Source organism: Ammospiza nelsoni, chromosome 15 (genome assembly GCF_027579445.1).
Source record: "Ammospiza nelsoni isolate bAmmNel1 chromosome 15, bAmmNel1.pri, whole genome shotgun sequence".
Lineage (NCBI taxonomy): Eukaryota > Metazoa > Chordata > Aves > Passeriformes > Passerellidae > Ammospiza > Ammospiza nelsoni.
The window spans coordinates 13,711,590-13,735,864 of NC_080647.1; the positions used below are offsets into that span (position 1 = coordinate 13,711,590).

A 24,275-nucleotide genomic window follows, 5' to 3' on the forward strand; every position below is an offset into this window, starting at 1 on the left:
CTGGGCCCATCCCAGGCTGCCCAGCCACCGCCCCGTGTGCCGAGAGAGGCAGAGGAGGGAGACCCTCGGGATGAAGCCTTGGCGGAAGGAGAGCTGCTGGATGAGGCAGTGTGAGGGCAGAGGGGCACTCCAGACTGGGTCTGCTGAGCTGCCTTTTGCTGGCAATCAGTGACTGCCTGTGCCATCAACTGTAAGGAATTTCTCTGGTTTCCAGATGTGCTTTTTAGCTCCATTTCTCCCAACCATGCAAACATATGGAGGGCTGGCCTACTTCAGAGTACTGTTCACTGACACTTCATGACTACCTATTGTAAAAATGAAAGAATTTAATGAACTATGACTTTAAATTATAGTGCTTTCTAACTCTTCCCTCAGTTTTTGCTTCCTGCAAAGACTCAGACCCTGGCCAAGGTTAGGCATTTTTGAGACCCGTTATCTAACTCCAACATGATTTTTTTGCAAGGAGAATGCATCATTATTTGTTTCAATAGATCTGGGGTAATCTGTTTCATAACAGCACAGTGTGATTCCACCCTGGTGGTAAAAACTGCAACAGCAGAACTACTAGCTTCTGATTTTTTGTATCATTAATCCTGACTGTCTTAAGAAGAGAATTTAGTGTGTTATAATGGCAGAAATATTGGTTTCAGCAGGAAATGTGATAAAGAAGCTGTCTTTCAGAAAGCATCCCTGGTAGCCTGTGCTTTGGGGATACTGACAGACTCACCACTGTGCAATTAAGAATTGATCATTAGTTTAGATTTACCCCATTTTTTTTTCTTTCTTGCCTAGAAAAACAAATATCCACTCGCACCTTTTATCATAGGACCCAGCAGAGCACTGAGACAATTAATATTTATGGATGTCTTCATCCTACTCAGGAAAGTAGGATGTCTGATCCAAAGCCCTTTGGTGTCAGTGGAAGGACTCTGACTGATTTCAGTGGGATTTGGATCAGATCTTTGAACAAATACTTAGCTTCAAAGTCGGCACTTAGGTTTTATTGAGTGCTTTAAATATTTTTGGAAGTGCTTTGTTTCATCATGTCAATGGCTCTTTTTCTCTGATAGGAACAACGAGATGAATCTTCCTGATGATAGATATTCTGTGCTGGCATTGCTAAGCTACAAGAACAAAAAAAAAAAAAAAAAAAAAAGAAAAGAAAAGAGAAGTGTGGGGTTTTATGGTTTTATTTTCCCATCCTTAAAACAACAATGGATGTATTATTTATTGTGTTTCCAATGTGTGTCCACAGTAATTTCTACCACTACCATTTACAAGTACATTTTTTTCAGTTTTCGTCAGAGTCATAATCTATGTGTTACATACTGTGAATGTTTTTAACTGGAAATGTCCCATCATGTAAGCACAAGTGCACACAAGTGTTTTTAGCAATTTGGAGAGTATTGTTTAAATTATTGTGTCTTCTTGCCTTACTTCAGTGGACAGGGGGCTCATATTTGCATAATGCAGTTGATGTATGGGTATGATGAACTTTCACTGTTGAAAGTCTGGTGAGCTGATGTGAGAAGTTTTTTTCTCTTTAGTTTTTAGTAGCAAAAGGAACATAAAGAAATCTCTCCATATCATCATTGTTATGGCAATGAGGTTGAAAGAATACAAATTCCACTGTGCTAATGACATATCTAGAAATATGTGAGGAGCAGGAGCAATGGGTGAAATTCAATCCTGGGCAGAGGGCCAGCCTGGAGTGATTCATCATGAAAGCCCCCAATTAAGACCTCAAAACAGGGCTTAAGTGAGACTTCAGTGCCCTGTGCCTTGAGCTGGCTTTCTGCAATAGTGGGAGAAAGTTCCTCCAAATGAATTATTCATCATAAATAATGCATTCTATTAGTTTAGCCTATTTTTCTTGATTCCTTGAATTTATTTAATTGAAATTACTCACCAAATAATTTCTATGAATAATCATGGCCTGAGGATTATTTTTGAGCAGTTCATGGTGAGCATTTCTTATTCCACATTCAGAATGAGAGCTGTGTCATTGAGTTGTCATTATGCACAGAGGTCACATAATTCTGGTTTCACTTCAGAAAAAAATGAGATGAGTAGAAAAGAAACAGCATTTTTTTCAGACTCCATGTGTTCCCAAAAGTTCCTTCCATTAAATTCATTCCATGAGATGTTTGTGAATAGCTGCCCACTGAAGAAATAATTGGGTAATCATTGGCTTTTGTTTTTTCACCTGGTTTCTAAGAAGAGTGTAATTCTGCATGTGCACAGGGTGTGTGTATGCCTGGCTGTCAGTCAAGGTCCTCCCCCGTCACAAAAGTTTGGAACCAAATCTGCTGAAAGGCGCTGCTCTGAGCAATTTTAGTTCCCCACTCATCAGTGGAGAAGTGAGTGAGGATTGCCCCAGGTGGGTGGGAGATTTCAGCTGGGTCTGGCTGAGCTGGGGCTCATTTCCCCTGCAGTGCTGGGCTGGGCACTGGCAGCCAGGGGAGTGGATAATTCAGCAGAGCTTTGGCTGCTGCTGAGCAGTGTTCCCACAGCCTCAGGGCTGTCTCTCCAACATTCTGCCCTCACTGGGCTGGGCAGGAGGAGGGTCTTGGGAAGAGCCCACAGCCAGGGCAGCTGGCCCCAGCTGGACATGGCACTCGGTGCTATAGTCTAGTTGAGGTGCTAGGGCATAGGTTGGACTCGATGATCTTAGAGGTCTCTTCCAGCCTCATTATTCTGTGATTCTGTGACCTGGCCAAAGGGATATTCCACACAATGTGATGTCTGCTCCGCACTAAAAGCTAAGAGAGGGAGGAGATGACATTTGTTACAAGGATGTTTGTTTTCTAGAGCAACCACTAATGAAGACCTACATCCTAGCAAGTGGCTGGACAGCACCACTGTGCTGAGAAGAAATCTTTTGTTTTCTTTTGTTTACACATGCCTGTCACTTTGCTTTAGTAAACCACTTTTCTTTTATCTTGACCCACAAGTTTTTCCAGTGATAAAAAAATGTAATTCTCCGAGAATTAAATACTTCAATTTTAAAGTAAAGCAAAACATTCTCTGCTTTTCCGCAGTCTTTTCAACATCACTCTAGGCAGTAACTTCACTGTCTCTGAGCAGTAATCATTTACCTGAAAAATACCCTATAATATTTGTCTTGTGGAGGCTGGTTGTACACATGCTGACTTTGAAGCATGATATATAACTGCAAGTGGCATGAAAAGAAATTGATGAGACAATTAGAACTTGTGAGAATGGTGGCTGCATTAATTTGTCAGGGAGAATCACTTATAAAGTATTTCAAATTCCACAGAAACCTCAAAATTTATTTGGCATCTGAAGTAGCTCCCTGAGTTGTTATTGCACAAAGCACAAAATAAACATACATAAAATCCTGACCCAGACTTCAGCCACAGACAAATCTCCCTTTGGCTTCATGGGGCCAGGATTCCAGCTGGCTTCTACCCTGGGGATTACACAGACACACAAATCCTGAGTATCTAGTAGGATGTGTTATGATGAGATGTGGGTGCTTGGGTAGAAAATAGGCATACTCAGATTCTCCTCAGCTACTGACAGTGGTCAAACTCTGATGGTGCTTAAAACTGCTTGATGTCAAAATTTCTAACATTGCTGTTTACCTGGCCTTGGAGTTGCTTTCCTGGCTGTCCTCAGAACCATCTCTGGGTTGATGGATTCATTCCAAAGCAAATCAGAAATATGCCAAACGTGCACATTAACTGAAAGGACAATAGGAAGGGAAGAAGTTAGGATAATATCTCTGCTTTATCGCAGTCATTGGAATCTGGATGCTGAAGATATTTAGTCAACTGCTTTCCAGCCTAAATGCCAGGGGGTGGTGGGGGACACCTGAATCCGTGGGATAGTCCATGGATGAGTGTGTGCCCCAATGCTGCACAGCATGGACCTTGTTCTCTGTGTGGTGCCTTTCTAGCCCCTGAGATTCCATGTGAAGTGGAGCAGCTTTGGCCTCAATATGAAGTGTGTGTATGCATTCCATAGCTCTTGTGGCATTTCTTTCCATTCCAAAGCATATAATTCTTGAACAACTGCCCATTCTTTATATGGCCTCTGTTTTATCATCTATTAGTCTTTTTCCTGTAAAGCAATAAAATCCTTTGCATGGCAGGAGATTTTTATGTCCAGTGTGTGCCTGAGCAGCAAGTAAAGCTGAGAGAGAAGAGGACAGCTCAGTTAGCCTTGGTAATCAACTGCACCTTGGAATCTGGAAAATTCATTTGCACGCATATTTGCTCAGAGTGTTTTTGTTTACAACCATTACACTGGTTAGCATTTGAGCTTTCTGATTAGAAATATTGTTGCTTTTGCACACAGAAGTGTTTGGCTTTATTATTTCTAGCAGGTGTCACTGATGCACTTAGAATTCTATAGATCTGAGGTCCCTCCTTTGCATATATTTACTTATGACCTGTCCAGTGGTCCAGATCATCTCAGGTATAAGCACTTCAATACCTTCCTTTTTAGAGATGTCTTTCAGAAGCCTCTCTTGCCTTATGACAACTACCTTTGTCTTTTGACATGTTTTTGTACTAATAAAAATATCTTAAAGATCTTTTCTTTTGGTAGAATACTTAAACCTCAACAGATAACAGGTGTCATTCGGCAAATCACAGCTAACATGGTACCTGTAGCAGAATTGGGCTCATGGCAGATGCACTGCACCTACAAGTTTCTCACCCCAAAAAATCTTGTTGTTATTTTTTATCCTTTCTGGCATTAAAATTTGTATTCAGCATTAGTATTTTGATACTGCGGGAACATCTGATAACATGAGTCATGAACCAGCCCTCATTGTTGTATTGTTAGCTGTTTTGCTTATCTCTTTTTTTCTCCTCTAGAGAGCAAGTATAACTGTGAGGAGAGGTCATATCATTTTTGTTCCATACCTTAAGAGCTTTTGTAATATGAAGGCTTAGATCTAGAATTATAATTGTGTGGGATGCTGTATGCACAAGCAGAATGACAGCGCTTGCCAGGTAGCTTACAATGATGTAGTGAGAATTTTGCTATTTTTTAAACTGAATGTGGACATGAAAGATGCACCTATCTCTGAAAGATAAGTACAATTAGATTGACAACTTGTATGTGAGGCTTCTTGTTGGTGTCATTTAAAATTGCTGAAATGCAGAGTTGCCACTCCCTCCCTTCTTCCATTCCCTGAAATGAGGCTTATACTGGAAATGCTGACAAGACCCTTATCATTTGAGATGGCACCATGCACAGCTTTAAATACTGGTTATAAATGTTAATGCGTTATCTGAATGATATTTTTTCCACATGTAGGCAGCTCAGGATAGAGTCTCAGTAATAAATTTAACGAGTTCAGGGGGAAGACGCAGTATGCTTATGTGAGTATTATAATGATTGGCATTTTTGCAAACAGCATATGATAAGTGGTGCAATTTTATTTTCAAAGTTTAATCAATAGAGAGCTCTTTGATATTGCCATGTACTTTGCAAATAGATGCTTACTTGGGGTGACAGCAAAACAACTTCTGTTTCATGGTGTGTTTACACTTAGGGTTTAATCAGTCTGCTTTAGTGATTGTCATAAATTTTGATATTCCAAAAATTAAATAGGGGCTATAAAATAATTATGCTTCATGGTGATCCTCTTGCTGCTAGCTTGGGTTATCTGACTTCACAAATGTTGAAAAGGGCTCCAAGTCCATCACTGTGCCAATTACAAGAGCATGGGCTGTGTACCAGTTTATTCTCATTTATTGTAAACCCACACCAGCTGTTGTAGAGGAAATTGAGGTGGATCTTCAAGAGCTTAAGAAGGACTTTATGAATATCGTGTGTTAGCTTTGGGAATGAATTTCCTGTCAGATAAGAGGAAGCAGAAATGACCCTGCTTTACACTGCAGCCTTCCCTGTAATTTTGATGCACATGGGCTGCAGAAGTGGCTGAAGCTCCTTATGTGTGAGCACGGTGGTTCCAAATCCCCCAGAGAGCCTCCTTCAGTGAGCCTCAGGGAGGCTGGGAGGAGCAGAGCATCCCTGGCCTTTCTTTGGGACATTTGGAACCAGCACAGAGGATTTGGGGGGATTCCCGCTGCTCTGGGTGAGCTTTGTTCTTGCTGAGCACAGCTCGATGGGCTGTGTCTCTTTAGTTCTTGGAAACAACAGCAGCACTGGAAAGCTGGAGTTGGAAGATCATTTCACAGGCATTTGAAGGCTGACCATGTCCACATGGAGCTGTGGTGCCAGCCCAGCTTGTCCTCCCTGTTGCAGCAGAAATTCCTGCTGGCCCCACAGGAGCAGTCCCAGGAAGGCTGCCTGGAACAGTGTTGATGCTTGATTGGATGTGGCAGCAGAAGGACACGCACCATGAACTCAGAGATAACCTTTGGCAGGGAATTTCTCTGTCACTCTCGTCCTCTCTGATAAAAATCCAGTAACTGGTAGGCATTGGGAAGAGAGGAAGCTGGAGCCGTTCAGGTGATTTAACCTGAATGCAGCAGAGTGCCACGAGCACTGAGGCAGAACCTCCAGAGGCGGCAGTGGGAGATCTGTGCCAGGCACCACTGCAGGGAATGACCCTGTGGGATCCTGATCTCAGCACAGAAATTCCTCCAGAGCCATGAGGGGTTTTGGCAGGCTGACAGCAGTGTAAGATCAGGGTGTATGTGTGCTGTGCATACCTGATGAGTTGTTGTAGCTGCCTGTGAAAAAAATTTGGACTTTGAATATTTCTTTTTAACACTTTTTACTTGCAGCAAGAAGACACTGTTGCAACATCAAGACACTCCAGCTTCAGCTGGAGTTCGACTTAAGTTCATACAAAGATTCAAGAGAATATCCAAGAGAGAGCAAAGTTGGTTTTACTCCTTTTTACACAATTTTTTTGTGATATATGTATGTGTGTGAGCTCTGTATGAGCAAATATATACATGTAAGTATGTACATCTGTTTAAATAACAGGTGTTGTGCTTTGCTGTCCCCTAACCAACACCAATTGCTGCTCTGCCTTTGTGAATATGCTGTACTGGCTGATTCTTTTGCATTCTTTGTGCTATCCTTGCTTATGCTGAATAGCAGCTGACACTTTAATTGGGATGGCTGAGCTCTGTGCATTTGCCTTTGGAATTGGACACTTTTCAGTGCAAAGAGAGGGTACCACAGGCTGACTCTTCTGCCTTTATCCTCAATCAAAACTCCATTAAATCAGACCTATAGTTTGTGGCATTCTCCCTGGGACATTCTCCCTTGCATTGAAATCCATGGGAAAGGCTGGAGACTTCGTTTTTAAGGTTAATTAGGTCCTGAAAAGGATTAACTGGATTTATTTTATCTATATTTTTAATCCTATTTTTAAAAAGCTTTTTAATTACCTTCATCTTTGTTGGTATATTCAGATACACTTTTCCCTTTACAGGAAAAATTTTATGTTCTTTTGAGTTTATTAAAAGCCATTTTGATAGACAGACTCTAATTCTTATTTTAAACAAAGATGAGCATAGAGTTGACATTGTGTTAAAATTTAGGCATCAGATATTACTATATATTAATGTGAGTTGTACAGTTAATCTTTATTTTTGTTTAACTGACTGCTAACATTTTTCACTGCTTAACCACTAAATGTGAATTTGATTTTCAATTGGCTACAATGCGGAAAATAATAGAACAAATAGTTTAGGGCATAACCATTTAAAAATTCTTTGGTGGAGGTGGCAGTTTCAGAAGCCAATTTTTTTTTTTTAATTATTTTCAGGTTCCCCTAATGAATCTGCTGTGGACCCTACTGCTGATTCAGAAAGGTAAATTCTCTCCTTTGGGTTTTGGCTGCATGAAAACATTTCTATATAGATATGATAGCAATAGTTAAGTGACCTGCCTCTGGGCCAGAAAAAACGTCCCCTCTGTGTCCCTAAAGATGTCTCCCAAAAGCTGCCTAACACTGCCAGCAGAAACAGTCTCCTTGTAGAAGAGCATGCAAGGTTTGAGGCTGGAGTCAGTCTCATAACTTTCTTCTTTTTGTTACTGAAAATAGAGCTATTTATCATGCTTACCCTTCAATGTCAATATGCATGAAGAATAGAATGTGTTGTAGGAGGGAGGAGGGAGATATCATCTTGTTCTTTTACTCAATTTTAGATGAATTGATTTTGCAGGGGAGTAAATTTGTATTTGTAGTCCTCCTCCCCATTCCAGGTTTCCTTGTGTTGCGTTCACTTCCAGCCCTTTCTCCCACATCTCTTCAGAAATAACTGGGTTCTCAGTTATTTTTAGTAGAATTCAATTCTCTTAACCCTTAGCAATAATCCAGGCAGGAGGGGTTTTGAGCAAGTGCAAGAAAGGCCCTACAATGTCAGCATAATAACATGGCTCTTCTCATTCTAATGGCATTCCTTGCTCCTTGTTAGATTAAAGAAGTTTTCTGTGGCTTTTTTCCTGTTGCTGTACAACACACTTCAGTCATGAAATGGCAATGTTCTCCATGGACTGCAGGATTTTCTTCTTGATTCTTTTCTTCTGTTCTTATGATCCCTTTCCACTCATCTTAGCTCTGGCTCTTGGTTTTGTATCTGTTGTACTGAATGTAAAATACTTGGAAAGAGCAAGAATGAACAGAGACTGACAAGGTAGACTTCTGATCAATCATGTTAGACCAAAAAATATTAATAAAAATAGTAGTCAGGCTGGAAGAGGCACAGAGGAGGGACTGCTGCGGGAATGCTGAATAAAAGTGGGGTAAACTCCAGTTTTAGAGCGTGGTTTGAAGATCCCACTCTTCTGTCATGTCTGATACCCACAAATTCTCCTGTCACAGACCCTCAAAGCCACAGTGTGGTGATTCCCAACAGGGCAAAGGCAGGCAAGCAGAAGCTGCTGTAAGAACACAGGTCCTTGCATTTTTCTTGGTGTTTCAGTGCTCTGTTTACATGAGCACCCACTGGGTTCAGCCCTAATGACCCACTGGAGGTGCTGAGTGAATGAAAACACACAGTCAGTCAAGCTTAGCTTCAGAAATTATTGGGACCATTACTAGATCTTGGAGTTTTACTTGTCCATCCTGGCTGTGTTTCACTCCTGTGAAATACACTGAGGCATTTCACACCTGCTGTCACCCTAGAGTTCTTCAATACAGCCTCATTTGATGCTGCTTCAGGCATCCAGGAACATCTGGAGAGTCACTGATTTCAGCCAGCCTTCAGAACATCCTCAAATCCTGGCATTCGTGCTCTCATAGCTTTGGGGTGCTGCAGGAGTCAGTTGACACAAACGGACACAAACAGATTAACTGGAGGTGCAAAGCACTGAGGTATGATTGTTCACATATAGTGGATTTTAATGGCAGCTGAGTCATGGATTGCTCCTGTGGCTTTGAAATTGTTGACAAAACAAAGTGGTGGGTTTATTTGACATTCAATGCAGAACTAAATTTGGTATTTATGCTCAGGAACCTTGACAATGGCTCAGAGGCCCCTTCCCTCTGATCAGGGGAAAACACAGAATAGGGTGCTCATTGCTTAAAGTGTAGCTATTGAGTGAAAGTTTCCTTGATGACATTGGCAGCATAGCACAAGGGCACAAACCCAACATCTTTTGAAAGATAATTTGTTTTTGCAGGTATTGGAAAACAAGCTGGTTATTTGTTATTTGGATTCCATACAAGGGAGTGTCTGATAAGGAGTTGTTGCTTTTATGCTAAGAAAGTCAAGATGCTTTATGTGATTGCTTAGAGTCAGAAGAAAGCTGTATTAACAGACTTAGCAAGTTATGGACCTAAAGCCATCCTTTTCTGGCACCTCCCAAAAGCAGGTTTTACCTTGCTAACTGGCAAAATGCCATCTGAGCAGGCCAGCTGTGGCTGGGTTCATCTCATGTGTTTGTTGAGGTCAAATCTCCTGGAAGGCAGTGGAACAGAGGTGCTGTGTCCTGAGTTTCTGAGACTTCATCTGCTAATTGGATAGACTGTCTCTGCCTTAGTGCTGATCAGAGTTAATGCCCAAGATCAAAAGATAGCTCAATGAAGATAAATTTGCAGCATGAGAGAATTTGTCGTATATTTAAGTTACTGAAATACAGAACAAGCAGAACACTGGTATTATGTAGGTGTGTGCAAGAGTATTGTGAGGAAAGATCCTGAGGCACTCATGGAATCTGAACAGTTGGACATAGGGTTTAAAGAAAATTAAGTGTCCTAATTTGAGTTTGAAGTTATAGGCTCTTCCCAATATATTGAAGTTCCTCCCTGAAATTCTCTAGAAATCATCCCACATCCCTAGAACATAACATAGGACTTTCTGATTGCTGTGGAATCTTTCCACCACATAAGATATTGTAAAACTGTTTATAAACTGAGACAAGACGGGTTCTGCAGGCCATATTCTGCGATACAGGGAATTCTGACTGAACAAAATCAGAGGAACTCCTGCTACACAGGTGTAGGAATGGGGAAGCACAAGCTTTGGGACACTATTCCTCTTTTTACAGTAGTCAGCAAAGTTTTTCCAAACCCCTATATCACTTTGGGATATATGGAAGGTGAAGGCTTTTGAAATAGAGTGAAATCTAACCTGGAATCATAGGGGAGCTTTATTTAAACCAGGTGTATGTAAACACAACTTCCTACACCAACAATCTCCTCTTTGCCCACATGAAAAGAAATGTTTTCTCTAAATTTGCAGCTAATACACCCTGTTTGCATCAGTTACATTTTCAGGGCATCAAAGAGTGATCAGCAGGCTTAGGCTGGAGCGAACTGAAACTTTCCTTCTGCTGCAGAACATTCAGGTGGGGTGTAAGACAATGAGGAAACACGGAGACTGCTGAGGAGATCTGTACAGGTAGTGCTCACCATCCTCTGAAGGGCACAGGAGTGGTTATGCAGAGGATGAGAGCCACTGTTTCAGGTAGCTAGAGCCAAGCTAGGGTCCAGCAGCAGCACATTGTGGGGTGGGTGTGTTCTGCTGCTTCATTAACAGCACTCGGTGTGCCTCCAGTGCTCTGACCTTTGCTGTCCCGTGAGCATGAGATTGCTTTCAGTTTTTTGCCTCATCTACTTCTTCCTGGTCAGGTGGCCTGCAGCAGATATTGACCACAATGTCACCCACCATGGGCTGCCCTCTGCTCCTGGCTACCAGCTGTCAGCTGGCTCATCACCTGCCCCAAGGCACAGACAGCTCCGTGTGCCCCAGCTGCTCTCTCACATCAAGGGATCTCTTTAATGTCCTGTCCTGTGCTCCCTAAAGATCCATCCCTGGCAGCCCTCCATGGCAGCTGACCACTCCTCTCCCTTTCTTACAGCCTCTTGCACCACATTGCTGTGATTCCAGCAAGATCACGGCCCATCCCAGAACCTTTGTGGCTCCTGTTTGTCCCCTGTAGTGTACAGGGAATTACTGGGGATCATTGTGAACCATGATGAACCAGCACCAGGTTGGCACCCTGCCCAGACACACCTGTCCAGCAGCAGGGCAGGTGCAACAGAGGCCAACCAGCCCCAAAAGGACTTCTTGACTTGCACAGCAACACTGAAGCACTGACATCGAGGGGCAGACACTTTCCCAGTGTCTCAAACACCTGTCCCAGCTCTCGGGCAGGTGCATGAGCCCTGCGGCCTGTTGGTGTGGTGTTTTCAGGTGCACCAAGAGCACAGGATTTAGCAAAACCATGACCTGAGCCCTCAGTGCAGCACTCATTAGCAGCAGGCTCAGCCCTTGGCTCTGCCTGGTGCATACTAACAACTTGTTTTGATCCTTCCAGGCCATGGGAATTGTCCCCACACGCTGCGTCCTCAGCCACTCCTCCCGTGGGCTGCCCAGGGCGCTGGGGCAGCACTCAGGGCACCTCAGAGATTTTGGTGGGTTACAGGTGATCCCATGTACAACAGGAAAAAAAGGAAACTATCACTTGTTCTGAAGACTATGCACAGGATTTATGATAAGTAAGATTTTGCTGTTTTTTCCTCTTGGTGTGCAGGCCCTTTTTCGTAAATTCTCTGCTGCCTCGGGTTGAGACAGGATGCCCTTTATGCTGGCAATATGATGCTATGGAGCTGGCAGCCTTCCTTTTTCACAGCCCCACACTAAATGCAGGGCAAGCAGGCTCGGGAAAATAAATCTGAAAAGGGAGAAGGTTGTGCTGTTCTAGTTTCCCTTCCCCTCTTTCCTGCCTGCTCTTTTCCTCAGGTCTTTTGCCCTGCTATAAATGCAGGTAAAAGCCTCCAGTCACAACGAGCAAAATGAAGAGAGCCACGGGCTCCGGCAGTGCGCATCTACTCTAATTTCTCTTTTCTTTCTTCTAGTAATCCAGACAAGACTTGCATGTTTTCTGCTCCATTCTTTGGGTCAAGAACACACTGGTTAATAGCTAATTATTTCATGCCCTAAGGAAATTTTGGCAAAGAAGTTCCTGGGAAGAGTCAACTTGTTTTGGGAAATGAGACTAATATTCAGTAAGTGAGATATTTCCCTTTGCTCTCTTTTGCAATACTGTCCCATCTCAGCACAAGGCTGAATTTATTGCTGTAATAGCTGCAATTCAGACAAAGCATAATCGTTTCCCAGAGTTGTTTTTTTTGGTTTTTTTTTTTCTTGTTTTTCACAAAAAGTAAAGTTTTAGCCAGGACACTATAGCAAAAATTTCAGTTAGGTAATAAAATTCTGCTTATTAAAAATTTCCCTTTTAAAATCTGTCCCAAACTACTGGTTGCTTTTGCTTTGAGCACTTTTAAAGGGATAATTCTCTTTAAATTCACAGATTTCCAAACTCTGAAGCCTGCTGAAATTTTCCTGGACTGCCTAAACCAGAATGTGCAGTTCCAGCTAAGATATCTAAAGGTACATTTTTGCTTGTTTTATTGTTGTTGTTTGTATTCTTGTTTAGACACAACTCATGTAGACTCAACCTATGACTAGCATAATTAAACAAAATTATTTGCATAGGAAAAACAAGCCTTATTTAAAACTATTTTTTAGTAGGAGTAGCATAGAGTATGAATAAATTCAATTTGTGTATCAAAGGCTGTTTTACATGTATAAAAATCCAATAGTGAAAAAATAGGCTGAAAGATAATCTGAGGCGAACAGTCTGGAACAGCAACCCAGAACAGATGATCCACTGTATAAATTACTGCAATTTATTTTTTTAATTTACTTGTGCTACTTTATTATTGTTTATTCATTTGATAGATGGCATTTAATTTCAGTTTGAGAACATCAGGATGAGTGTTTGATGCTAATGGTTGGAATTTACTCCTGGGCAGAAAGCCAACGTGCCACAGCCGTGTTCCAGTGGTGCCCTCCAAGCTGTGTTTAAGTGGCCTTCTGCTGCCCTTGGGGTATGTTTTACACAGGAAGCTAAAAGCCTAATGCAGGCCTGCAGCTCACTTGCTGGAGCAAGAGAAAGATGGTTTTCCCTCTCTCCTGGTCTCTGCAGCAAGAAAATCAAATTATTGGATTACTGGCCCTTCGATTGCGCTCAGCGCAAATAGTTCAAAATCCCATTGTACTGGAGACCTTTGAGATGAAATGTAAATGGATAAAGAAAACAAATGTATTAAATTGTTCTAATATGTCAATAGTGTGCTATTACCTGATTAAGTGGAATGGCTATGACGGTTCTTCTAAACAGCCTGATGGAGGTAAGACATCTGCTGCTAGACTGGCCACACAAAAAAACTCCAACAAACCAATAAAACAAAAAAGGTATCCACAGGAGCCTATGAGAGGCATAAATTAATGCAGATTCTCTTTCCTTGCTTATTTTTATTTCTGGAAAAGAAAATCAAAGCAAGCAGGTCAATCTTGTGCAGGGTTAAAATTGCAATTACACAGGGATCTATGCAGCACATGAAATATTGGGGCTGATAGATCAGAACCTGACTGCTTTGTTCTACATATATCTCTGTATGTATTAGCTTGAACTTGGAATTTCCTGCTTTCTGCCTTTTTTTTTTTTTTACTTGCACATGTATTTTATGTATTTATTTAGGGCTAATTCCTATTTGTTATCATGTATTTTTAAGACATAATCTCAGCTAAGATTGGGAGAAGCATCTAATGGATTTTAAACTCCCTTATTGCTGTAATTTTTGTGCATATTCACACATAATATCATGATTCGAATGTCACTCCATTGTGCAGAATAAATAGGTCCACAGGAAAGTATAAGTGAGGTAAATTATTGTACTTTTCAAAGTGGAGAAAACTTCTTTAACAACCAAGGATTCATTTCTTCCATTTTATATTAGGCTGGTTGGTTTCTCTACAAGTTTCTTGTTAAAATTATCTTACTGTACTTTTGTGTTTACGTGTCCATAGAGCAATAAATAGCTATTGAAACACAGTTGTTACTGCCAGTGTCACTGTCACTGTGTTTGAATTCCTTTCACTCCACAGTTTTGATGAAATCTGGGTAGCTCTTGTGTGCAAGTGCCAAATATGTGAGCACGTATTCTAATGGCTTGGGTTTCAAATAGAGCCTCCAAAACTGACTAATAAAATGCACATTAAACTAGAGGCTGAGATATATTTTTGTAGCTTGCTGAGATTCTAGCACGTACTGGTATTCATAAGATAATAAATGTGAAATGGATTTGATGCTTATCCACCTGAACATTTCTGAGTTGAAAAAAATAAAAGAGATTGATAGACAACGCCTTCTCTCTTTTACAACTAATAAGCTTCTAGTTCATTAAGTTATTACATGCCATTCCTTGTCTGACAAATAGAATCCATAATTTAGTTTTTCCCAGAGTTGCACATTCTTTAAGTCTAGAGACTAAATCACCAGAGCACATTTTGTCGATAAAGCTTCTGTTTGGTGGGGGAAGGAGGGGGCAGTTAAGTAAAGTAATATGAAATGCAATCCGTTTTTGGTGTCAGAGGTCACTTATTTGCTTCAATATTGCTTTTATTCTATTTATACATTCACTAAATCATGATTGTTATGGAAAGTCCATGGTTATTCACTGCATTATATTTAAAATGAGCAACATTTTGTTGCAGGCTCTTACACTTGGGAATCTTTAGCATTATCTTGAGAAGTAAACTGTGCTTTTGCAAGGAATCCTTGACAATGTATTAGTTCAGCTCTGCATTTACTGAGGGATAAAGGCTTTCTTCTGTGAGCAGTGGGAAAGCCACAGAGACAAACAAAAAACCAGCCATGTTCTGCAGCCCTGAACCAAAAGACTTGTCACTTCCTGAGCCAGAACTGCCCAGCACAGATGCAGGCAGCCAGTGACACCTTCAGCATGGAAAGTTATATGGGACTAATTTGTGTCCTAGACCAAGGTTCCAGCACTGCTCTTCTCACCAGGGCTTGAAGAGGGATTGCTGTGCCCTGTGTTGAGTGTAATATATGGTATCTATTTGTAAAAAATACAACCTGGTGATAAAATGCTTGCCTAGGGAGTGGGATAGAGTGGTCCAGGCTCTTCACAGCTTGCAGTGACTTAAACCCATTTTGCTGTCCAGAGAAACAGGCAATCACGACAGGGGGAGAAAAAAGCAGTGCCCTGCCCTCCAGCCCTGGCATTTGGGTGGATGTTGTGCCAAGGGTGCCCAAGGCTGCAGCTGATGAGAGCAGTGATTCAGCACTCCCTAAGGAGGGGTGAGGCTGAGAGCTGGCAGGGCAGCAGGGCAAGGCGGCTGCCCTGCAGCCCTTTTAGTTCTGTTTTCAGCCCTTTTAGTTCTGTTTTGGGGTGGGCTGGGGTGGCCATTGCATTACCTTCCCTGGGCAGGTGTTGCTCTAACCCTGGGGAGGCTCAGAACCTGACTTCTTCCCTTGTCTGCCCCTATTCTGATTAAAGCCTGCCTTTTTCCTTGCAGTGGAAATTAGGAGCAGTGAGCAGTTGCCATTTTCAGCAGAGGGAGAAGCAGCCATTCCCTGGCCCAAAGTGTCCCAGGGGTATATGGTTCAATTTCTGCAGGCATCCAGGAATTAGTGTCGCCTCTACAGTGAATGAAAGTCAGAGTTAGTCTGAGTAAGGAGGGGAATGCAGGAGGGCAGCACTGAGCAGGAATATTCAAGCCTGCACACTGCTGGGAGGAGGTGTAGAGTAATATTTCAACCAGTCCAGGTCTGTCCAAAATGCTCTGACATTGTATTATTGTGCTTTAATATAGGCTAACACTTCTCATTATAGTTTTAGTTAACAAATACACAGGTGATTGTTGCAACTGAGGGATAATGGTATCTTTGGAAAGCACTGTTTTAAAATGGAATGTTGTAATATGGTACTAAGACAACAGCCTAATGGGGTCACTGCTCATGACAATTACTGACTGTGAATTATAAATGAGAGAACAATGAGAAACATTATTTCAATAGAAAATGTAATAAATTAAGAGAAGCCAAAGTATCTAATTGATCCTTTCTCCAGAGATCACTCAGAGCTGCTCTGATGCTGAAAAATCCCTCTTTGAAGAAGATGCAGTTTCTGTGTGTCCAGTCTCTGCAGTGGTGCCTGACAGCAGAGCAGAGCAGGCACCTCCAGACCCTCACTGGTGCTCACTCTTGGGCTTGAAACCCTGCTCAGGATATATCCTGACTTCCCAAAATGGGAATTATGCTGCTGAGGCTGTATTAGTGCCCTGAGCTAACCTCTGTAAGGAAGGCTCACTAGATCATCATGGAAATGAATGAGTCAACAATGCTTTTGCCTTATCAAAGCATTTATAACATCTGATTTTTCTAGATAGCTAGGTAATGAAATATTCAGTATTCTGATGGAGTTTCCTAACCCACTGTCACTCTTGTCTGTGACTGTAGCCTGTGTAATTTAATTAGCCATTTATTGCTTTTGTACATAATATATAAAAAATAGCAATGAGCTGAAAACACTGGAAATATTCACAAGAACCAGAAAAGCAGACTGGTAGCTGTGGGTCTTCTGTAACTGCTGATATCTCCTGAAAGGCCCTCACAGTGAATTTATCCAGGACTTTTGAGCTCTTGCTTTGTGTTTAAATAAATAAATAAATAAATAAATAAATAAATCTATTATCTTTAAGCTTTTTGCTTTTTTATCAGGGAAAATTTTAATGAGAAAGTTTAGCTCCTCAGTGTTAACTTTTCTACTAATTAGGTGAAAGTGATTTTTCTTCTGCATGCAGTTTCTGTTATCTGGCACTCCTGAGCTAGTGGGTAGCATCCACATATAGTCCTGCCCTGCTTTAGTATTTTCAAAAAACAAAATAGAAGGTCTAAGAAGTTATTGACTACTGTAGCATTTACATTCTGTGGGAACAAGTGAAATGACATTTAAGAGCTGCATTTTGTTTCTGTAATTCCAGAACGGGAATAGATATGCTAAGCCTTTCTGCTTTAGTGTATAATCTTTCAGTAACAAGACAATTTATGATAAAAAATAATATAATTGACAGCATAAATGAGTGATCTGGTCACATCCACCAAGTTAAGCATGTGGTTTTGCTCATTGTTATAAAAAAACCAAACCAAATTTTCATTCCTTGCCAAACCAACACTCATTCTTGGCCCACTGGCTATTTTTTCATGCTGGTTGTTTTTTATTTTACAGGCCTATAAAGTGCTGCTATGGAAGTCACTTTTTTCCCTACTGAGTGAATAAATTACAAGTCCTGGAGCAGTGCTCAGTGTGCTGTAATTCTTGGCTATAACATCTATGAGATATGTTTAAACTGAATGATCCACTGCTCAGAGGAGTGATGGCTTCTTTTATGGCCCTCTTGTTCTTGCAGACAGTAAACCATTGAAACAGACCATGCAGACAAGGGCAAGTTCACCATATTCTCATCTTTCCTGGAGTTGCATGTACTTTTGTCTGTGCTGTGGGACACCTCACACCTCACACATTCAGGACTAGCTAAGTCTTGGCATTAAGAGTGTTTTGTGTTTTTTTTTTTTTCCTCCAGTCTATATTTTGAATTATAAAATTTTGATAATTTCTAGAAAAGGTTATATTTCTTTCTAAAGCAGATACAAGCTTCAAACTCACATGTAACCTGTATGTATAAAACCACCTTGAAAGATGTTATTGTTCCTTCCAGTAGTTTTTTTTCTCCATCTGCACATAAAATGTTTTTCCACTTCCAGGCAGACTCTTCTGTTCCTAACTCTTATGTACTCAGTCACCTTGTAAATGCAGACCATTATTGTACAGAAGAAGCTTTTTCACAGACTCCATGACTTTGACAATTACTTATTGTAATTTTTCCATCTCTCCTGTCCTTTTTGACAGATCCTGCAAGATTATGTTATCCATTATGTGACCTTCTTACTTGACATTCCTTTGTCATTGTTCTGAATGCAGGCTCAAAGGGCTGAGGAAGGCTGGGATGCAGAGGAGGGGAGAGGCCAGGATTGTCACCCAGAGCTCCCAGAGCAGGTCTGGGCTCCCACACTGCAGCCAAGGTAATTGCATTGCATATCTATTTAAATGCTAAAGAATAACACACGTGCTCACAGCCTCCTCATGGGTTAAACTGTCTTTTATCCATAGGAGTAAGGTGACATATAACTTTTTTATACACAAGCTGGAAGTTGTGGTTGAAAATCCCCACTCTCAATACCCCCAGCTCCCATTTCAGATTTTACTGGGTTTCTACTACTGAGAAGTATGCTTTATAATTTTACTGTTTTCATGTATTTAAATATAATGCCTCTCTAGCTACTAATTTTATTTTCCTGTTTAATTTATTCTCCAGATTCTCTGGCCTTCAATCAATGCACTGAGTGATTAAATTATTATCCCAGTAATGAGATTTGACACAATCTATGCCAGTTACCTGTGTGACCTGCTAAGTAGGTTAATTGGCAACCCTGAATAATTATCACCCACCTCATCTTGCTGACTGAGAGTCTGACAAATAAATGAAACATAAAAATGCTGAAAATGACACACCATTTTTAATTTCAACTTCTGAATTGTTTCAAAGAAACCTTTTACTTAGTAGCTTATTAATAAAATTGAAAAAATACCTTGTTAACATACTGGTTTTATTAATATGTAGATGTTTGCTCCTGTGCATAAGTAAAGCTTCCTAGAGGAAAATGAACTCTGAGACATATTAGATGAGCAGGTCTCTCTATTCTACAAATTGCTTATATAAGTCAATTGTTGCATCCTCAGAGGCTGCTCAAACGTGAGGAAAATTCAAGAAGTCAAAGTGATATTTGTGGTGACATTATAATAATTACGTTTTAATGCTTTTCTGTGAAATCTTGAGAATTGTAAATTAATTTTATTGTTTAATGAAAGCTGTGATCTTTCTATTCCCATTTCCCAGTAAAGAGAGTTAAGAAAAATAAATATGGTACCTGGTGATGCTGACTTGTATTGTGTATCTAATCTTTTCTGCTTTGTTCATTTCTGAAAAGCCAGGATGCTATTTCTTTCTGCCCTAGAAAATGTAACATTGGAGCTTAGAGAGGAAAAAGAATGAACTCCTACAGATGAGAAGATGGGTTAAAAATTTAAACTGGTGGCCTTTTCATGATATAACCAGCTCAAATTAATGGTTCAGAGCCATAGATTTAGTAAGACTGCTTCCAAAAATAATTCCTCTGCCCTGGCCAGAAATCTCACCAAAACTTAGGGTAGAGAGAACAATCAAAGAATTAATTTCTTGCTATCAGCAGTTAATGACTGCGACATAAATTGTTTTCAGAGAAGCACTTTGGAGAGGAGGAGCTGCTCTGCCCTGTCCTGGAGCTCTCCTGTGGCACAAGGGGTGGTGGTCCTGAGCTGGTCCTGCAAGCACAGACACCACTGGTGGAACCGCACAAATAAGTACTAAAGGCATGGTAATTTTGGGCCGTTTACATCAGCTTATCATGTGCCACGACTCAAAATTTCAGCATGGTTTTCCATTAAATAAAAGCTTGCAACATCCTGATGTCCCATCCCCTCTGGCTTCTATTGACATTCCTCTTTTTCAGCCTCTCTCTTTGCAAAAATCGGTTTCCATTTCTAAGCTCGTTCCATTACAGAAAGCAGAGTGTGCAGTTCGCTGTGTCCAGAATGGATTCTTCAGGTGGATAACCCATTCCATCTTTCAGTTTGTTGTCTTACAGGCTTTCAAGTAGGGTGACACAATTCAAGAGAGGATGCTGATGAAATCACCCTCAAACCTGAGTCTGAAAAGTCAGTAGAGCGCAGCTTTTGGGAGTGAGTCATGTTAAAACCAAGCATATGCTCAAGTGTTTTGCTGGATTGTGGCCATATTGAACTATAATGACCTAAATGGATTTACTCCCCAGACAAATTTACCCTTTGCTTTCCTCCTGCCCACACATACATTTGCACCTCAATCAATCACTTATGTCTCCTTCTATTTCCTGCATCCTACTTTTATGAAAAACTTTATGACTTGTTTAATCTCTTCTAAGCATAGTTTTATTTCCTCTATCGGTTTCCTTGATATTTCATCATCAAGGCCTTTTTTCCCCTACCTAAAGGTTTTCAATTTTAGTGTAGAAATTTAATAAAAACAAATTTGTTAAGGCTTGTTAAAGGAGCTGTTTCATCTCTTTGTGCTCTTTTATCTAAACCCCTTCCTCCCCATATAAAGACACAGGTGTTGAAGATGCACATCAGGTAAACTATTGCCTACAAATGGCAAAAATAACATCTTGAAGCTCTCTTTCTGTGGATGTTTTTTTTTTTTCTGACATGTGGTCTTTATATCTAGAATTATAGACATTTAGATGTCAGGTAGCTAGAGAGAAAAAATAAAATAGAAGAAATATTGTAGCAAAATATCAAAGAACTGATGCATTGGTGGTAGTTACAAGGTGTTTTATTTCTCAAGAAGTGCCCAACTTTATAAAGTTTTTATCATACCTGATGGAAAATTAAGGGCTGCTGATATTTTGCAATTCATTACCCATTGCTTGTTGATTACATAATTGTTATTGAATGAAGGAGCACTGTGAGGTCCTGTGAGAAGCTAAGCTGACATGACTTCTGTCTTTCCTTTTTATTACGATAGTCAATAGCGTAGTTGTAAGGAACAGAATTGCTCTTTGTGACTGTATTCGACATTCTTCTGGGAGAGCTAGCTAAAATTTGAGAGCAGAAAAGCATTTCTGGAAAATAAAGAAACAAAAAAAAAAAAAAAAAAAACAACCCAGCATGCCAGACAAATCAATAAGTGGATGGAGCCGAGTCTGAGACTTTGGGGTTGGGTTAGAACCTAAATCAAGACACTATTGACTCTGCAAAGCCTGTATCTTTAGGGGTGCCTATATCAAAATCAATATTGCTTTCCTGCTTTATTTGATAACTTCTATGCCTTTGTGCAAGCAAATCCATTTTACAGTTGTATTTCTTTTCTTGAGCAAAAGTCTTCTCTTTGGTATGTGTGACCTATGTACTATGGCTCTGTGTAAATTAACAAAAGGTGGATTGTGTGTGATATCTGTCACCAGTGTTCTCCAATGATGACATTTGCAAAGGAAATGAAATATCTGTAAATTCTTTGCTGCATAATTTATGCTCGACTCCTATATGCGAGTTCTCTACAAGCTGTTCACTGTTACCTCAGGAATAACTATTTTATTTTATGGAAAAAGGATATAAGCATACATTGATCATCAGAATCTGAGAGCATAAACAGTGGGCTTTAATGATTTAATGCTTTGCATTTATGCAGTTTTCCATCCAAGATTTTTATATTGTATCCAATGTATCCAATATCACTTAATTTAAATGCATCCCAGCTTTGTGAAAGGTAGATTTTGTAATCCTGTTTTTCAGATAAAGCTGCAAGGACAATTGAAATTTTACCTGTCTGTGCTTTAAGTTAGACAAGTATCTTGTGCTTGTGCACTTAGCTGAAGTGTTTGGACTGGTCCTGACTGTTTGGTAAGTTCAGCCAGGCTTAATATTTTAAGAAAAGTTATATTGTTCATGAATGATTTGTGATCTTGAATGATTGCTCTGGACTGTCGTTCAGAACCAGTTTGTGGTGGCCATCTCAAAGTGAACCCAGTGAAAGCCTCCTTGTGCACCTGCCTACATAGACTTGCCCTAAATAAATCTGAAAATTAGACCTATGTATCTTTGAACATTTTGAGTGGAGTTGGTGCAGTATTAGGTTGCTATAAAGCCACTGAAAATTCTGAACCTGGTCTCTGAAGTTAAACCATCAATCACACCATAGCCAGACCCCTGCATTCTGCAGGTTTTGGAATTAAAAAGCATTGCTAAACTTTTACTTAACTGGTTTTTGAGGCAAAACCTCTGCATTCCCAGTGAGCTCCTTGTGGTAGACAAATGCATCTATCACAGGTAACATTTCCTCTGATTTTTGCTTGTGCTACCAGCCTTGCCTTATCTGTCTCATAAGTACTCTGTGTGTGGTATTTATGAAATATTATCCAGGTATGGTATTTAATCTCTTTACAAGAGAGAAAAAACCACAATGCACTTACTCAGCAATTCCATCTGAATTGTGCTTCCGTGATCCGATTTTCTGCCTCTTGATACCACCAAATTATTACTTCAGCAAAACTGTCTGCAGTGCCAACACACGCACAGATGAAGTCATAATAGCAGTTCATTTTACACATGCATATGCACAATCCTCCAAATGGTGTTCCTAAGAATAGAGGTTTGAAAAGCTCCTTGATAACATGAGTGTGAAAGGGGTTTTGTACAATCAATACTCACATTCTGCTTGCTGCTTGGTATTGATAGCATCTGCTTCTGCAGGGTATAATGTATATTTAACTGTATAAAATAAGTATATTAATTACTAGACCTGTGCTTCCAATAAAATGAAAATTCTGAATTAATAGCTGTGCTTTCCTTTTCTTTTTTTTGATACATTTAATACCTCAGAGTTAACATCAAAATTCTTCCTGAGTTAGAAGAAATAAATTCAGTCTTCTGGGTAAAACAATTCCTATAGGACTGGTGAAATTCAAGCTTTAAAATTGTGTTCACTGTAAAATATGGTTCAATGCAGAATGATAAAATGCTTAAGAAAAGATAGGTAAAATATAAGAGTATATAAAGGACTGGACATTGCCTAAAAATATGTGTTTGTAATTGTGGTTTAGGTAAGTTGTAAAGGTAGGAAAAATAAAGTGGTTATAGCTACGTCATAATGAGGTTTGATAATGAAGCATTCATTGCAGGTAGAGATGAGAAGTGTAATGAGCACACCTTTTCCTGATGGATTCCTTTATAAACCTTTTGGGGTTTATACCAACATCATGGTGTGTTTCCACAGGGTACTGAAAGTGCAGAAATTCTCTTCACAAAGGAAAACCTGCATGGGCAGCCACCCTGCTTTCCTACAGCTTCCCCCTGGGACAAAATTTGCTCAAAGAAAGTGTCAGTAAGAAGGCAGAGTTGATGCCAGTCCCACATAACAAGGGGATGGGTAAAAAAACCCTTCATGTTCCTCTGCCCCACACTGGATTCCAGTTATTGCCACATCCGTGCCACCTCTGCATTTGGTGGGGCCGCTTCTGTGAGGCAGATCAATGGATTGATCCCTGTTAAGAGTAAGCAGGCAAAAAGATCAATTAGCACACTGAAAGTAATTTCATAAAATAAATCAATTTACACCAATAAAGGAGCAATTAAAAACTGGTGGGCAATCTCACCCTTTGGGCTTGAAAAAAATAGATCTGTGCTGATGTGAAACAGCATGATTTCAATAAATAACTGTCAGTTGTCCTTTTGTTTGCAGTTTAGGAATCCCTTTGGTTCCTGAGAATACAAAAGAAGCCCAAAAGCAAGCAAGATACCTTTATTGTGCTTTTCATATAAAAAAACAATCAGGACTCAACAGGGCACTGTTCAGCTTTATTTAAAAACTGCTAAGAGTAGAAAATAGCTGTAACTCTAATGAACACCTTTTAACTACAATCAATTCCATCTTCTGAGGTCTTCATGACAGATAAAGATCAAATTACTGGTACACATTAAAAACTTGAGAAGTAAATAGTCCCATTAAAATATTTTGCCAGTGTTCATAAACCATTGCTTCCCAGAACTCCATCCCTGTCAAATAAATAACTTTTTGTTCCCTATTAAATACAGAGAGCACAGGTTACTATGGTGATCAACAGAACACAGAATAAACTCTGCTTCTTCATAGCAGCCACATTCTAGAGGAAAAAAATATCTGAACATCAGCTTGCAGTTTCAAGCTGAATCTCTGAAAAATATTTTGAGAAAACAAAATGATTTTTATGATGTCCAAATAACACTAGGTGATGTACCACAAAAATGGAAGTGTTGCATCAGAGTTCCCCTTCAAATAAGACTGTTTCTAGTCTGTAACATTTCAAAACTCAGGATCACAAGGCTT

The 24,275-nt window shown here is 40.2% G+C and overlaps 1 long non-coding RNA gene across 2 annotated transcripts; it reads left to right on the forward strand.

Moving 5' to 3' along the window:
- The first annotated feature begins 7,751 nt into the window (after positions 1–7,751).
- On the forward strand, positions 7,752–22,746 carry LOC132080008 (uncharacterized). Of its 2 annotated transcripts, none has more exons than XR_009419485.1 (6): positions 7,752–7,772; positions 11,725–11,905; positions 12,266–12,415; positions 12,721–12,800; positions 18,260–18,360; positions 20,008–22,746. It is a non-coding gene; the product is annotated as an uncharacterized LOC132080008 (long non-coding RNA). The 2 variants fall into 2 exon arrangements; XR_009419486.1 differs by lacking the exon at positions 20,008–22,746 and adding an exon at positions 18,654–19,227.
- The last annotated feature ends 1,529 nt before the right edge of the window (positions 22,747–24,275 follow it).